This window comes from Triticum aestivum, chromosome 4D (genome assembly GCF_018294505.1).
Source record: "Triticum aestivum cultivar Chinese Spring chromosome 4D, IWGSC CS RefSeq v2.1, whole genome shotgun sequence".
NCBI classification, from domain to species: Eukaryota; Viridiplantae; Streptophyta; class Magnoliopsida; order Poales; family Poaceae; genus Triticum; species Triticum aestivum.
In genome coordinates, this window is record NC_057805.1 from 391,435,033 (window position 1) to 391,451,082 (window position 16,050).

Below are 16,050 nucleotides of genomic sequence, written 5' to 3' on the forward strand. Positions count from 1 at the left end.
AATGGGCCTCGAAAGCTAGTGGTAGAGCTACAAGCATTGCCAAGGGGGCGTTGTCCCTTCCTCCCCCCCCCGCCACGCACCCGCGGATATTTAGTGAAAGAAAGAAAAAGTAGAGGCTTCAAGAGTGCAGTCATTTGGCCCCACCAATGATGCATATTTTCTCTCTGCCTCCCACCTCCCACCCTCCCCTTGATTCTCTCTTAGCTGCGCCCCACTCGAGCTAAGAAGTGTAGCCATCAATTCATAGACCCTAGTGGGCCACCTACATGTTTCAACTCAAGAAAGAGAGCCATACAACATCAACCACTTAAAATGCCATTGGGCATCTCGGCTAGGATGAAACAAGGCAACAATGGCTTCGTGTGTATATTCCTCTTTATTCTTCCTCCTCAACACGTCACGTATGTGATACTACCTGGATGAAACCATGCGAACTTGTGATCGCAATTTGGTGTTGAAAGAGTTCCCAACACTACAGCCGTAAGTGAAATGAAAAGAATAGAAGAACTCAAAAAGATGTGCACACATCTCGAGATCATAGTCAATGTAACCATGTGTACAAGTAGTACAAAATCCATATTCATATCTTCATGTGATTTTTTAGAAGTTCTTACATATTTTCTTCTCCTGAAAAACAGAAGTGGAAGAGGGAGAAGTAAAAAAAAGAAGAAAAGTGGGAATGAACAGAAAGCAAACCGAAAAGGAAACCCGAAAAGAAAGGGGTTTGTCACCGCCCTCCCCGACTCGCGCCACCATGGAAATGGTGGAGGACGCGGCGGCGGCAAGCGGGTGGCCTGGTTCCTCCCGCCGCAGCCACCTCCTCCAGTTCCTCCTCCATGCCTCCAACGTAAGCATTCATCTCCCTCCGTTGCCCGAGACCCCGACCGAACTCAGTCTCACCTGCCGCCGTCCGTGATTTCCTTGTAGCGGCTCGACCTCCGGCCTATCGTCAAGTACTCCGTGCTCTCGTTCTTCGATGGGCGCTTCCTCCCCGCGCTTCCGAGGTGATGGCGGTCGATCTCCCACTCCCAGACCCAATTTCTGTTTTTGGCTGGGGCGATTTTTTTCTTCCTGACATGTTCGTGGCAGGAAGATGGGGTTCTGCGGCGCACGAAGTGGGCGGGCCGTCAGGTCGTGGCTGATCGAGCCCCTGAGGGACAGCAACCTGGAGCTCTTCGCGCTTGTCGCGGTGTGGATCGCCAGCAAGGTGATACCATGAGCATCTCAGCAAACTCTGTGTGCATGCCATGGCATGGGGGGAGCATCATTACCTTCCTTTTCGTGCCGTTTTCTGTTCAGATCCATGAGATGAGGCCACTGTCGGTGAAGAGCCTCAAGGCGCTCAGCGACCGCATCATCGCCGACCAGCATTTCACATGCCGTGATTTCGCCGATGCTGTGAGTTCATGGTGCATTGTTCTCTTTCATTTCGGTTCCTGATTATGCGGACTCAAGGTGTTTGTTGTAATGCCACAGGAGCTGGTGTTCATGGAGGTAAAGCCTCTGGGCTAGCGCTGGAATGTTTGCTTTGTATTGCTTTCGTCTTCCCACACTATGAAATTGTTGTTTTTTGAGTGGTCTGTAGGTAGTGGATTATAATGTTGGGTGTTCCAACATTGCTTTCATATACCTGGAGGAGCTTCTCATTCAGTTCAGGTTCATCAAATTGCTTAATTCATTCGCTAATTACCGACCAATACTACCAATACTCCACTTGTTAATACTTTCGTTAGGAGCAATTGTTATAGCCTTTAGAACCGCTATATACCTACTGAATTATACTAGTTAGTGGTGATTGGTGAACATGTATCATCTTGTAACTCTGAAGTTCTACACATCCATTTATATTGGGCTATGCTGCCTATGCATTATATGAGAAACAACAGTACTCCTACCACACACCAGGCAGGTGCAGTAATTAGTCACTAGAATTAGAATCTGTTGCATTCAGTTTCTCACTCCCCCCTGAGCAGTCCACTTGACTCTTTGTAAGTTTTTACTTGGTGCACAGACACAGTATCACACCACCATCTGTTTTACCAATCCCACGAAGTTACACTGCTAGTGCTTAGCACTACAATAATTTTGCTGATGTGTAGAAAGTATTAGACCATGAACATATGCTGCTCATATGTTCTTATGGTTCTGGATTTCTCAATACATGTGAAACGTAAGTATAGAATTTAAAATAATGTGCTGCTTATTTTCTTCTTCACTGACAGGGAAATATCAAAGTTGGGTGATCTTTTAAGTATGGATGTGTGCATGGAAGTTTTGGATGTTCTTTATGAGACCGAAGATACCTCATGGCTTTTCGACTTTCCCTGTCCACTTGCTGCTTCAACTCTTGTATGCTCCTTGAATGTAGCATTCCCACTGACATTGAAAACATTCTAGATAGAGGTGTGACAATGTTGTGTCTAATATTGTCTCTCTCTATTCTCTTAAGGTTACTGCATATGTTATGTCAGTTCCTAAGCAGACATGGGAGTTTCCAATCCTTCCTTGGGGTAAGCCATTAGCAGCGTGCTTCACTTTATTTTTGCATGGTCCAACAAAGAACTTCCTTAACTTTCTTTGGTTTAGTCTATGTGATGCTTTATCTCTAGTGGAACCGTGAGCACTGAAATGTTTCTACTTTGTTCAGTTAAGACTTGCTCTTCCCTGTGGTCATATACTAATGTATGAACAGCATGCCTTTAGATAGATTAGGCCTACATATGTAAGAATTGTGGTGCGTCTAGTGCACTGATTTGCTAAATCAGTAAGGTTATTCTGGCAATCAATACACACTTTCTAACAATATCTGCACTTTGCAGTCCGGTTTACCACGTCATATGCTGAAGAAGAGATCATGAAGATTGTTATGACAATTCTCATGCATGTACTCAAACCGGATGAAATCAAAGAGAAGAACAAGAGAGAGTTCAGTATATGAGGCTTACGCAAACTGCTGATGTGTAGAACAAAAGTAGTTGTGTCCAAATTTTACCAGTGGTAAGTACTAACACCGTCCAACCAAGTAACTGCGTAGAAGATAGTGCAGCTTGTTTGCATCCACAATGTGGGATTAAGATTTCCAAAATTGACTGATGAACCGTGGGCGCTAATTAAATCTCTAAAAGAAAGGTTGCTGAATGTATTGTTGCCACATGAGTACATGACAATTCAGCCGAGATGACTAAATCACTAATGCAGTGATGCTACATCTCTCCTTGAGTTTATCAACGGAATGATGTTCCCTCGCGTCCATGTGGCACTCACCAATTTCCTTTTCATTTGATGGTTCTGGTGGCATCAGACTCTTGGATTCTGCTTTTGTCTTCCTGCAATTGTATAACATGACATGAAACGATTTTATTCAGCGTATCATGGCGAGCATGACCCGTCAACTCTTCATGAGTTTTGATGTGATATTCTCATATTGAAGATACTCCTTGTTCCATAATTGAAAGGAGAATGATTTGAAGACGTTCTTTTTTTCTATTATTGAAAGTCATTTTCCCATAATTGAAAGAAACTTCATATAATAGAAGAATGAAAAACAGTATATATGGCGTCCCAGGAGTAGGTACTCTGCAGGGGTGGGAGTGTTGCTACTTGCAACCGCCTCCACAAGCCATCAACTTTCTTTACGTTTGATGGCTTTTGTCTTGGTGCAATTGCAAAATATGACACGAAACGACTTATTCAGCATATCATGACGAGCATGACCTCTCAACTCTTCATGGGAGTTGATAAAGAGTTGATGGGATATTCTCATATTGAAGATACTTCTTGTTCCATAATTGAAAGGGAAAAAGAGCTGAAGATATTCCCTTTTCCATAACTAAAACAAAGAAAGTACGTAAGTATATAGAATGAAAGATCATATTTATGGGGGCCCAGGAGTAGGTGCTCGGTAGGGGTAGGAGTGTTGCTACTTGCAACCGCTTCCGCAAGCCATTGAATTGAATTGAATGGACAGAAGTCAATATTCTCAAGCTGAAAGGAAAAAAAAAGGAAGCCGACATGCCCTCGGCTTGAGCTTTATTGATCATCATATCAGGCATCAAACAATTCCAATCATGTCTTCTGTCTCTCCGTACCGTATCAAATCAATAAACACGTACATTACTCTGAACATCTGTTGCGTAGTCAGTGTCCAAGCGTGCAACTTGCTATGCAACTGCGGTTGTTTAATGCGTCGGCACCAATCTTTGCAGCCTGCTCCATGCATGAATTGCATGTATGCAGCACTACTATCCAAGAACAAACAGAAACCAAGGCAAAATTTAAAATTGCCGCTACAAAATAATGCTAGTCCGTTGGTTACATGTCTCTTCCGGAACCTTTTCGTCGGTCGTTGGTTGGCCTCACAACTATTACTACATCAAATCGAACCGCATTTTTTGCCGTTTTGCCTAAAACTGGGATGAGATCATCACCAACCGGAGCACTTCGCCGGAGACGCTTCGACGGGACAGAAAAGGGGCCTCTGAACCGATGATGATTCCTGCCGTGAGACCGCGATGTGTCACCTCGAGAAATGGGAACCCGCCGGCTGCCGGCGGTTCGCCGTGACGGGCCACACGTGCGTGCTTTTCTTATACTACTGCTGCCCTGCCAATAACGTGCCTTGGGCACTTGATCTCCATGCCGAATTAGCCCAGCTACCAGTCAAACAGCAGGGTTTGGTTCTGTGCAGTGATGTTTGTCTGATGTAAACAGCATTTTCTTTTTATTACTAAAATAAACTGTAGTGTGCGCTTTGTTTTGAGGGAAGAGTAAACCATCGTGATCGACCTAGTTAGTAGCCTAGCCTTAGGATTTGACATGCTTTTATATGCCTAATGATAGACAGAATAAGCTCATGTTAGCTTGGAAGGTAGACTTAGTAAAGTGAAGTTGATCTCAGAATTGACTAGCCTTGTTTTAGCACCTCCACTAAATAAAGGAAAATGTCATTGACCCTACGTTTTTTGGTACGGGGTACTACAGAAGATGAGTATTACGGTTTGTGGTTTTCGATCACGGCCAGGGCCCAGGGGGTTATGCGCATCGCCCCCTGTGTGTGTATGCCTGCCTCGTTGCATGATCAGCCAGCCGGGGGATCTCTAGATGACGTCATAATCAGCCAACTAAATGTTTTCGTAATAAAAATATTAAGGTAGCAATAGAAATATATAAGGTGTCGTGGTGTAGTTGGTTAGCACATCAGTTAACCACGCTGAGGATCCCCGGTTCAAATCCGGGCGACGCCAAAGTTTTTTACATGGTATTTTCCTCTTTTTCGGGGGAATCTTCTTCTTCTTTTTTTGAAATGAATCTTCTATTATTTGATTTGCCTCTCTTTCTCTTATTGCCAACTGAGTTGTTAATTACCCAAAATAATTGAAAGGGTGTGTGTGTGTTTACCTGGTATTTTTTTCCAAATTTATTTACTCTTTGTTTTTTCTCTATATTTTGCCAACTGAGCTATTAATGATGGTGTTAATTTTTAACAAAAAATGATGGTGTTAATTATTTAATATAATTGAAAGAGCATGTTTTTCATGGTATATTGTAATTTTATTTACAGTCTGAGTTCCATTTGTTGTTGATGATGAAATTAGTTATCTAGATGCGCAAAAAAAGCATTTTACTTAGAGGGGGGGGGGGGGGGATAGCTCTTAGTTCATTTACCGCTTTTTCCTCTTCCGTTGACTTGTCGCTCTTTTCGTGCTTCTCTTAAAGCAACTCTAGAGTGTCATATCTGTAGTTATTATAATGTACATGAACGGCGCTCCATATGCATTTGGAGGCTAATCAGATAATGTGCATGCTCATAGTAGTCAAATGCTAGCCTTAATTTTTTTCCTCATTCAAACACGTCGATTGTAAATTTAAAAGTTTAGCAAATTAAGTAAACATACACGTAGTTTTTGATAAGTTGCATGAATAAAAGCATGTAACTGGTACCCCGCAAAAAAAGCATTTAACTCGTGACATGTACAAATTACATGTTGTCGACGAGTGCAGCGTCCCCTTCTTCTCCTGCGTATCCATTATTCCCTCTCTGAGGTCCTTGTAGCATTCGATCGACATCCTTCATCCATAAAATGCCCATCACTAGATCTAAGGAGTCCAGATCCAATATGATGAACCGATTATCCTGACCTATCTGTTTAGTCTCGCCTGATACATGTGAATTTTTGGCGTAGTCACCTCCATCTCTTCATGATGCCATCAACTCTCTTGCATAGCATCCCATCTCACCACCCTCTTCTATTGTATCTTCTTCTCCTCCATCTCTATATTTTCTTGCTTACTCTTCTCCGCAAACTAGTTCCTTGTCCTTATCAACTCATCAACCTTTTTTACATCACCTCCACCTCAACTTCTCTCTTGAACTTCTCCTTTCCTCTCTTCCTCTCGTCGGGTCGACCCATGCTACACGCGGGAGTGGGACTGGGCACCCTTTCCCTTTCCTAGCCATCACCATCCTCATCTTCACTTTTGTATGATGAGTCCAAAATATATGTTGTTTTTACTTTTTGTTTTGTTCTTTAGTAGTAGGCTTTATCGGTTTTACTGAGTTCAGGCACCTCTATTGGCATGTTTTCATCAGGATGCCACCTATGGAATTGCTTTGGGGGTATAAGGAAAGAACTCCAAGATATGGTGATAAAATCACGTCAATTAACGTGATATAATATTCTTCATATAAAAATGCTAGAGTACCCTGACGGAAATATGCCCTAGAGGCAATAATGAAGTTTTCATTTATATTTCCTTATGTCATGATAAATATCTATTATTCATGCTAGAATTGTATTAACCGGAAACTTGATACATGTGTGAATACATAGACAAAACAAAGTGTCCCTGGTATGCCTCTACTAGACTAGCTCGTTAATCAAAGATGGTTAAGTTTCCTAACCATAGACATGTGTTGTCATTTGATTAACGGGATCACATCATTAGGAGAATGATGTGATGGACAAGACCCATCCGTTAGCTTAGCATAATGGTCGTTAAGTTTTATAGCTACTGCTTTCTTCATGACTTATACATGTTCCTTTGACTATGAGATTATGCAACTCCCGAATACCGAAGGAATACCTTGTGTGCTATCAAACATCACAACATAAAAGGGTGATTATAAAGATGCTCTACAGGTATCTCCGAAGGTATTTTGTTGGGTTGGCATAGATCGAGATTAGGATTTGTCACTCTAAGTAACGGAGAGGTATCTCTAGGCCCTCTCGGTAATGCACATCATAATAAGCCTTGCAAGCAATGTGACGAATGAGTTAGTTACAGGATGATGCATTATGAAACGAGTAAAGAGACTTGACGATAACGAGATTGAACTAGGTATGAGGATACCGACGATCGAATCTCGGGCAAGTAACATGCCGATGACAAAGGGAATAACGTATGTTGTCATAATGGTTTGACCGATAAAGATCTTCGTAGAATATGTGGGATCCAATATGAGCATCCAGGTTCCGCTATTGGTTATTGACCGGAGAGGTGTCTCGGTCATGTCTACATAGTTCTCGAACCCGTAGGGTCCGCACGCTTAACGTTCGCTGACGATTTGTATTATGAGTTATGTGTTTTGGTGACCGAAGTTTGTTCGGAGTCCCGGATGAGATCACGTACATGACGAGGAGTCTCGAAATGGTCGAGAGGTAAAGATTGATATATTGGATGATGATATTCGGACACCAGAATGGTTTCGAAAAGGTTCAGATATATTTCGGAGTACCGAGGGGTTACCGAAACCCCCCGGGGAAGTATTAGGCCTACATGGGCCTTAGTGGAGAGAGAGGGGAGCCCGCAAGGGGTGGCGCGCGCCCCCTCCAAGGGAGTCCTAATAGGACAAGGAGGATGGGGCGCGGCCCTCTTTCCTTCTCCCTCTCCCTCTCCTTCTTTTTCCTCCTCCGATGAGAAAGGAAAGGGAGGGGGGCGAATCCTACTAGGAGTGGAGTCCTAGTAGGACTCCCCCCTTGGCGCGCCCCCTTGGTGGCCGGCCTCCTCCTCCCCTCCTTTATATACGGGGGCAGGGGGCACCCCAAAGCACAACAGTTGTTCTCTTAACCGTGTGCGGTGCCCCCTCCACAGTTTACTCCTCCGGTTATAGCGTCGTAGTGCTTAGGCGAAGCCCTGCGCGGATCACATCACCATCACCGTCACCACGCCGTCGTGCTGACGAAACTCTCCCTCGACCCTCTACTGGATCAAGAGTTCGGGGACGTCATCGAGCTGAACGTGTGCTGAACTCGGAGGTGCCGTACGTTCGGTACTTGATCGGTTGGATCGCGAAGACGTTTGACTACATCAACCGCGTTAAACTAACGCTTCCGCTTTCGGTCTACGAGGGTACATGGACACACTCTCCCCCTCTCGTTGCTATGCATCTCCTAGATAGATCTTGCATGATCGTAGGAATTTTTTTGAAATTGCATGCTATGTTACCTAACAGTGGCATCAGAGCCAGGTCTATGCGTAGATGATATGCACGAGTAGAACACAAAGAGTTGTGGGCGATGATAGTCATACTACTTACCACCAACATCTTATTTTGATTCGGCGGTATTGTTGGATGAAGCGGCCCGACCAACCTTACATGACCGCGTTCATGAGACCGGTTCTACCGACGTGCTTTTGCACACAGGTGGCTGGCGGGTGTCTGTTTCTCCAACTTTAGTTGAATCGAATTTGACTACGGCCGGTCCTTGTTGAAGGTTAAAACAGCACACTTGACGATACATCGTTGTGGTTTTGATGCGTAGGTAAGAACGGTTCTTACTAGAAGCCCGTAGCAGCCACGTAAAACTTGCAACAACAAAGTAGAGGATGTCTAACTTGTTTTTGCAGGGCATGTTGTGATGTGATATGGTCAAGACATGATGTGATATACGTTGTTGTATGAGATGATCATGTTTTGTAAAAGTTATCGGCAACTGGCAGGAGCCTTATGGTTGTCTCTTTATTGTATGAGATGCACACGCCATGTAATTGCTTTACTTTATCACTATGCGTTAGAGATAGTTGTAGAAGCAATAGTTGACGAGACGACCACGACGCTACGATGGAGATCAAGGTGTCAAGCCGGTGACGATGGAGATCATGATGGTGCTTTGGAGATGGAGATCAAAGGCACAAGATGATGATGGCCATATCATGTCACATATTTTCATTGCATGTGATGTTTATCTTTTATGCATCTTATTTTTCTTAGTACGGCGGTAGCATTATAAGATGATCCCTTACTAAAATTTCAAGGTATAAGTGTTTTCCCTGAGTATGCACCGTTGTGACAGTTCGTCGTGCCGAGACACCACATGATGATCGGGTGTGATAAGCTCTACGTTCACATACAACGGGTGCAAGACAGTCTTGCACATGCGGAATACTCAGGTTAAACTTGACGAGCCTAGCATGTATAGACATGGCCTCGGAACACTAGAGACCGAAAGGTCGAGCGTGAATTGTATAGTAGATATGATCAACATAGAGATGTTCACCATTGAAAACTACTCCATCTCACGTGATGATCGGAAATGGTTTAGTTGATTTGGATCACGTGATCATTTAGATGACTCAAGGGATGTCTATCTAAGTGGGAGTTCTTAAGTAATATGATTAATTGAAGTTAATTTATCATGAACTTAGTCATGATAGTATTTGCATATCTATGTTGTAGATCAATAGATCGTGATATAGCTCCTATATTTTTTTTGATTTGTTCCTAGAGAAAAGTTGAAAGATGATAGTAGCAATGATGTAGACTGGGTCTGTGATCTGAGGATTATCCTCGTTGCTGCATAGAAGAATTATGTCCTTGATGCACCACTAGGTGACAGACCTGTTGCAGGAGCTGATGCAGACGTTATGAACGTTTGACAAGCTCGGTATGATGACTACTTGATAGTTTAGTGCACCATACTTTACGGCTTAGAACCGGGACTTCAAAAACGTCTTGAACGCCACGGAGCATATGAGATGTTCCAAGAGTTGAAATTGGTATTTCAGACCCATGCCCATGTCAAGAGGTATGAGACCTCCGACAAGTACTTTGCCTACAAGATGGAGGAGAATGGCTCAGCCAGTGAGCATATACTCAGAATGTCTGGGTAGTACAATCACTTGAATCAAGTGGGAGTTAATCTTCCAGATAATATAGTTATTGACAGAGTTCTCTAGTCACTATCACCAAGCTACTAGAACTTCATGATGAACTATAATATGCAAGGGGATGACAAAAACGATTCCCGAGCTCTTCGCGATGCTGAAATCGGCGAAGGTAGAAATCAAGAAAGAGCATCAAGTGTTGATGGTTGACAAGACCACTAGTTTCAAGTAAAAGGGAAAGGGAAAGAAAAGGGGACTTCAAGAAGAATGGCAAGCAAGTTGCCACTCCCGTGAAGAAGCCCAAAGCTGGACCCAAGCCTGAGACTGAGTGCTTATACTGCAAAGGAAATGCTCACTGGCAGTGGAACTGCCCCAAACATTTGGCGGATAAGAAGGATGGCAAAGTCAACAAAGGTATATTTGATATACAAATTATTGTGTACCTTACTAGTGTTCGTAGTAGCCCCTGGGTATTTGATACTAGCTCAGTTGCTAAGATTAGTAACTCGAAACAGGAGTTACAGAATGAACAAAGACTAGTTAAGGGCGAGGTGACGATGTGTGTTGGAAGTGATTCCAAGGTTGCTAAGATCACCATCGCACACTCCCTCTACCTTCGGGATTAGTGTTGAACCTAAATAAATGTTATTTGGTGTTTGCGTTGAGCATGAATATGATTGGATCATGTTTATTGCAATACGGTTATTTATTTAAGTGAGAGAATAATTGTTATTCTATTTACATGAATAAAACCTTCAATGGTCATACACCCAATGTGAATGGTTTATTGAATCTCGATCATAGTGATACACATATTCATAATATTGATGCCAAAAAATGCAAAGTTGATAATGATAGTGCAACATATTTGTGGCACTGCCGTTTAGGTCATATTGGTATAAAGCGCATGAAGAAACTCCATATGGATGGATTTTTGGGATCACTTGAGATTATGAATCATTTGATACTTGCGAACCATGCCTCATGGGCAAGATGACTAAAACTGCGTTCTCCGGAACAATAGGAGCGAGCCAATGACTTATTGGAAATAATACATACCGATGTATGTGGTCCGATGAGTATTGAGGCTCGCAGCGGGTATCGTTATTTTCTGACCTTCACAGATGATTTGAGCAGATATGGGTATATCTACTTAATGAAACACAAGTCTGAAACATTTGAAAAGTACAAAGAATTTCAGAGTGAAGTGGCAAGAAAATAAAGTTTCTATGATATCATCGCGGAGGCGAATATTTGAGTTACGAGTTTGGCCTTCATTTAAAACAATGTGGAATAGTTTCACAACTCACGCCACCTGGAACCCCACAGCATAATGGTGTGTCTGAATGTCGTAATTGTACTTTATTAGATATGGTGTGATCTATGATGTCTCTTACCGATTTACCACTATCGTTTTGGGGTTATGCATTAGAGACAGCTGCATTCACTTTAAATAGGGCACCATCTAAATCCATTGAGACGACACCGTATGAACTATGGTTTGGCAAGAAACCTAAGCTGTCGTTTCTTAAAGTTTGGGGTTGCGATGCTTATGTGAAAAAGCTTCAACCTGATAAGCTCGAACCCAAATTGGAGAAGTGCGTCTTCATAGGGTACCCGAAAGAGACTGTTCGGTACACCTTCTATCACAGATCCGAAGGCATGATCTTTGTTGCTAAGAATGGATCCTTTCTAGAGAAGGAGTTTCTCTCAAAAGAAGTGAGTGGGAGGAAAGTAGAACTTGATGAGGTAATTGTACCTACTCTTGAATTGGAAAGTAGTTCATCACAGAAATCAGTTCCAGTGATGCCTGCACCAATTAGTGAGGAAGCTAATGATGATGATCATGAAACTTCAGATCAAGTTACTAGCGAACTTCGTAGGTCAACCAGAGCATGTTCCGCACCAGAGTGGTACGGTAATCTTGTTCTGGAAGTCATGTTACTAGACCATGACGAACCTACGAACTATGAGGAAGTGAAGATGAGTCCAGATTCTGATAAATGGCTTGAGGCCATGAAATCTAAGATAGGATCCATGTATGAGAACAAAGTGTGGACTTTGGTTGACTTGCCCAATGATCGGCAATCCATTGAGAATAAATGGATTTTCGAGAGGAAGACGGATGCTGATAGTAGTGTTACTATCTACAAAGCTCGAATTGTTGCAAAAGGTTTTCGACAAGTTCAAGGTGTTGACTACGATGAGATTTTCTCACTCCTATCGATGCTTAAGTCTGTCTGAATCATGTTAGCAATTGCTGCATTTTATGAAATCTGGCAAATGGATATCAAAACTACATTCCTTAATGGATTTATTAAATAAGAGTTGTATATGATGCAACAAGAAGTTTTTGTCAATCCTAAAGGTGCTAACAAAATGTGCAAGCTCCAGCGATCCATCTATGGACTGGTGCAAGCATCTCAGAGTTGGAATATATGCTTTGATGAATTGATCAAAGCATATAGTTTTATACAGACTTGCGGTGAAGCCTGTACTTACAAGAAAGTGAGTGGGAGCACTACAACCTTTCTGATAAGTATATGTGAATGACATATTGTTGATCAGAAATGATGTAGAATTTTCTGGAAAGCATAAAGGAGTGTTTGAAAGGAGTTTTTCAAAGAAAGACCTGGGTGAAGCTACTTACATATTGGGCATCAAGATCTATAGAGATAGATTAAGACGCTTGATAAGACTTTCTATAAGTACATACCTTGATAAGATTTTGAAGGAGTTTAAAATGGATCAGTCAAAGAAGGAGTTCTTGCCTGAGTTGTAAGGTATGAAGTTGAGTAAGACTCAAAACCCGACCACGGCAGAAGATAGAGAGAGAATGAAAGTCATTCCCTATGCCTTAACCATAGCTTCTACAAAGTATGTCATGCTGTGTAACAAACCCGTTGTGTACCTTGCCATGGATTTGGCAAGGGGGTACAATAGTGATCCAGGAGTAGATCACTAGACAGCGGTCAAAATTATCCTTAGAGGACTAAGGAAATATTTCTCGGTTATGGAGGTGATAAAGAGTTCGTCGTAAAGAGTTACGTCGATGCAAGCTTTGACACTGATCTAGATGACTCTAAGCCTCAATGTAGATACGTATTAAACGTGGGAGCAATTAGCTAGAGTAGCTCCATGCAGAGCATTGAAGACATAGAAATTTGCAGAATACATACAGATCTGAATGTGGCAGACCCGTTGACTAAACTTCTCTCACAAGCAAAACATGATCACACCTTAGTACTCTTTCGGTGTTAATCACATAAGCGATGTGAACTAGATTATTGACTCTAGTAAACCCTTTGGGTGTTGGTCACATGGCGATGTGAACTATGGGTGTTAATCACATAAAGATGTGAACTATTGGTGTTAAATCATGATACGTGTCCAACGTATCTATAATTTTTGATTGTTCCATGCTATTATATTATCTGTTTTGGATGTTTAATGGGCTATAATATGCTCTTTTATATTATTTTTGGGACTAACCTATTAACCAGAGGCCCAGTGCCAGTTTGTGTTTCTTGCCTATTTCAGTGTTTCGCAGAAAAGGAATATCAAACGGGATCCAAACAGAACGAAACCTTCGCGAGGATCTTTCTTGGAACAAACGCAATCTAGGAGACTTGGAGTGGAAGTCAGAGACGCAACGAGTCGGCCACGAGGCAGGAGGGCGCGCCCAGGGGGTAGGTGCGCCCCCCACCCTCGTGGGCCCCTCGTAGCTCCACCGACCTACTTATTTTGCCTATATATACTCTTATACCTTGAAAACATCTAGGGGAGCCACGAAACCACTTTTCCACCACCGCAACCTTCTGTACCCGTGAGATCCCATCTTGGGGCCTTTTCCGGCGATCTGCCGGAGGGGGATTCAATCACGGAGGGCTTCTACATCAACACCATAGCCTCTCTGATGACGTGTGAGTAGTTTACCACAGACCTTCGGGTCCATATTCATTAGCTAGATGGCTTCTTCTCTCTCTTTGGTTCTCAATACAAAGTTCTCCTCGATGTTCTTGGAGATCTATTCGATGTAATACTCTTTGCGGTGTGTTTGCCGAGATCCGATGAATTGTGGGTTTATGATCAAGATTATCTATGAACAATATTTGATTCTTCTATGAATTCTGGATAGCGGTCGATGTGTGGAGTAATAGTAGTAGATGCAGAATCGTTTCGGTCTACTTGACACGGACGTGATGCCTATGTTCATGATCATGCCTAGATATTCTCATAACTATGCGCTTTTCTATGAATTGCTCGACAGTAATTTGTTCACCCACCGTAATATATGCTATCATGAGAGAAGCCACTAGTGAAACCTATGGCCCCCGGGTTTACTTTACATCATGTAAGTTTCTGATCTATAATTCTAGTTTACTATTTATTTTGCAATCTTTACTTTTCAATCTATACAAAAAAATACAAAAATTATTTATCTTATTATCTTTATCAGATCTCACTTTTGCAAGTGGCCGTGAAGGGATTGACAACCCCTTTATCGCGTTGGTTGCAAGGTTCTTGATTGTTTGTGCAGGTACTAGGCGATTTGCGTGTAGTCTCCTTCTGGATTGATACCTTGGTTCTCAAAAACTGAGGGAAATACTTACGCTGCTTTGCTGCATCACCCTTTCCTCTTCAAGGGAAAACCAATGCATGCTCAAGAGGTAGTAAACCACATGGCGATGCGAACTAGATTATTGACTCTAGTGCAAGTGGGAGACTGACGGAAATATGCCCTAGAGGCAATAATAAAGTTGTTATTTATATTTCCTTATGTCATGATAAATATCCATTATTCATGCTAGAATTGTATTAACCAAAAACTTGATACATGTGTGAATACATAGACAAAACAAAGTGTCCCTAGTATGCCTCTACTAGACTAGCTCGTTAATCAAAGATGGTTAAGTTTCCTAACCATAGACATGTGTTTTCATTTGATTAATGGGATCACATCATTAGGAGAATGATGTGATGGACAAGACCCATCCGTTAGCTTAGCATAATGATCTTTAAGTTTTATTGCTATTGCTTTCTTCATGACTTATACATGTTCCTTTGACTATGAGATTATGCAACTCCTGAATACTGGAGGAATAACTTGTGTGCTATCAAACGTCACAACGTAAAAGGGTGATTATAAAGATGCTCTACAGGTACCTCCGAAGGTGTTTTATTGGGTTGGCATAGATCGAGATTAGATTTGTCACTCCGAGTAACGGAGAGGTATCTCTGGGCCCTCTCGGTAATGCACATCATAATAAGCCTTGCAAGCAATGTGACTAATGAGTTAGTTACGGGATGATGCATTACGGAACGATTAAAGAGACTTGTCGGTAATGAGATTGAACTAGGTATGAGGATACAGACGATCGAATCTCGGGCAAGTAACATGCCGATGACAAAGGGAATAACGTATGTTGTCATAATGGTTCGACCGATAAAGATCTTCGTAGAATATGTGGGAGACAATATGAGCATGCAGGTTCCGCTATTGGTTATTGGCCGGAGAGGTGTCTCGGTCATGTCTACATAGTTCTCGAATCCGTAGGGTCAGCACGCTTAACGTCCGATGACGATTTGTATTATGAGTTATGTGTTTTGGTGACCGAAGTTTGTTCGGAGTCCCGGATGAGATCACGGACATGATGAGGAGTCTCGAAATGGTCGAGAGGTAAAGATTGATATATTGGATGATGATTCGGACACCGGAATGGTTTCGGAAAGGTTCGGATATATTTCGGAGTACCGAGGGATTACCGAAACCCCCCGGGGAAGTATTGGGCCTACATGGGCCTTAGTGGAGAGAGAGGGGAGCCCGCAAGGGGTGGTGCGCGCCCCCCTCCAAGGGAGTCCGAATAGGACAAGGAAGAGGGGGCGCGGCCCCCTTTCCCTTTCCCTCTCCCTCTCCTTCTTTTTCCTCCTTCGATGAGAAAGGAA

General features: G+C 42.6%; 1 non-coding gene across 1 annotated transcript; it reads left to right on the forward strand.

The window, feature by feature from the left end:
• The first annotated feature begins 5,169 nt into the window (after positions 1-5,169).
• TRNAG-ACC (transfer RNA glycine (anticodon ACC)) lies at positions 5,170-5,243 on the forward strand. Its single transcript has one exon. It is a non-coding gene; the product is annotated as a tRNA-Gly (tRNA).
• The last annotated feature ends 10,807 nt before the right edge of the window (positions 5,244-16,050 follow it).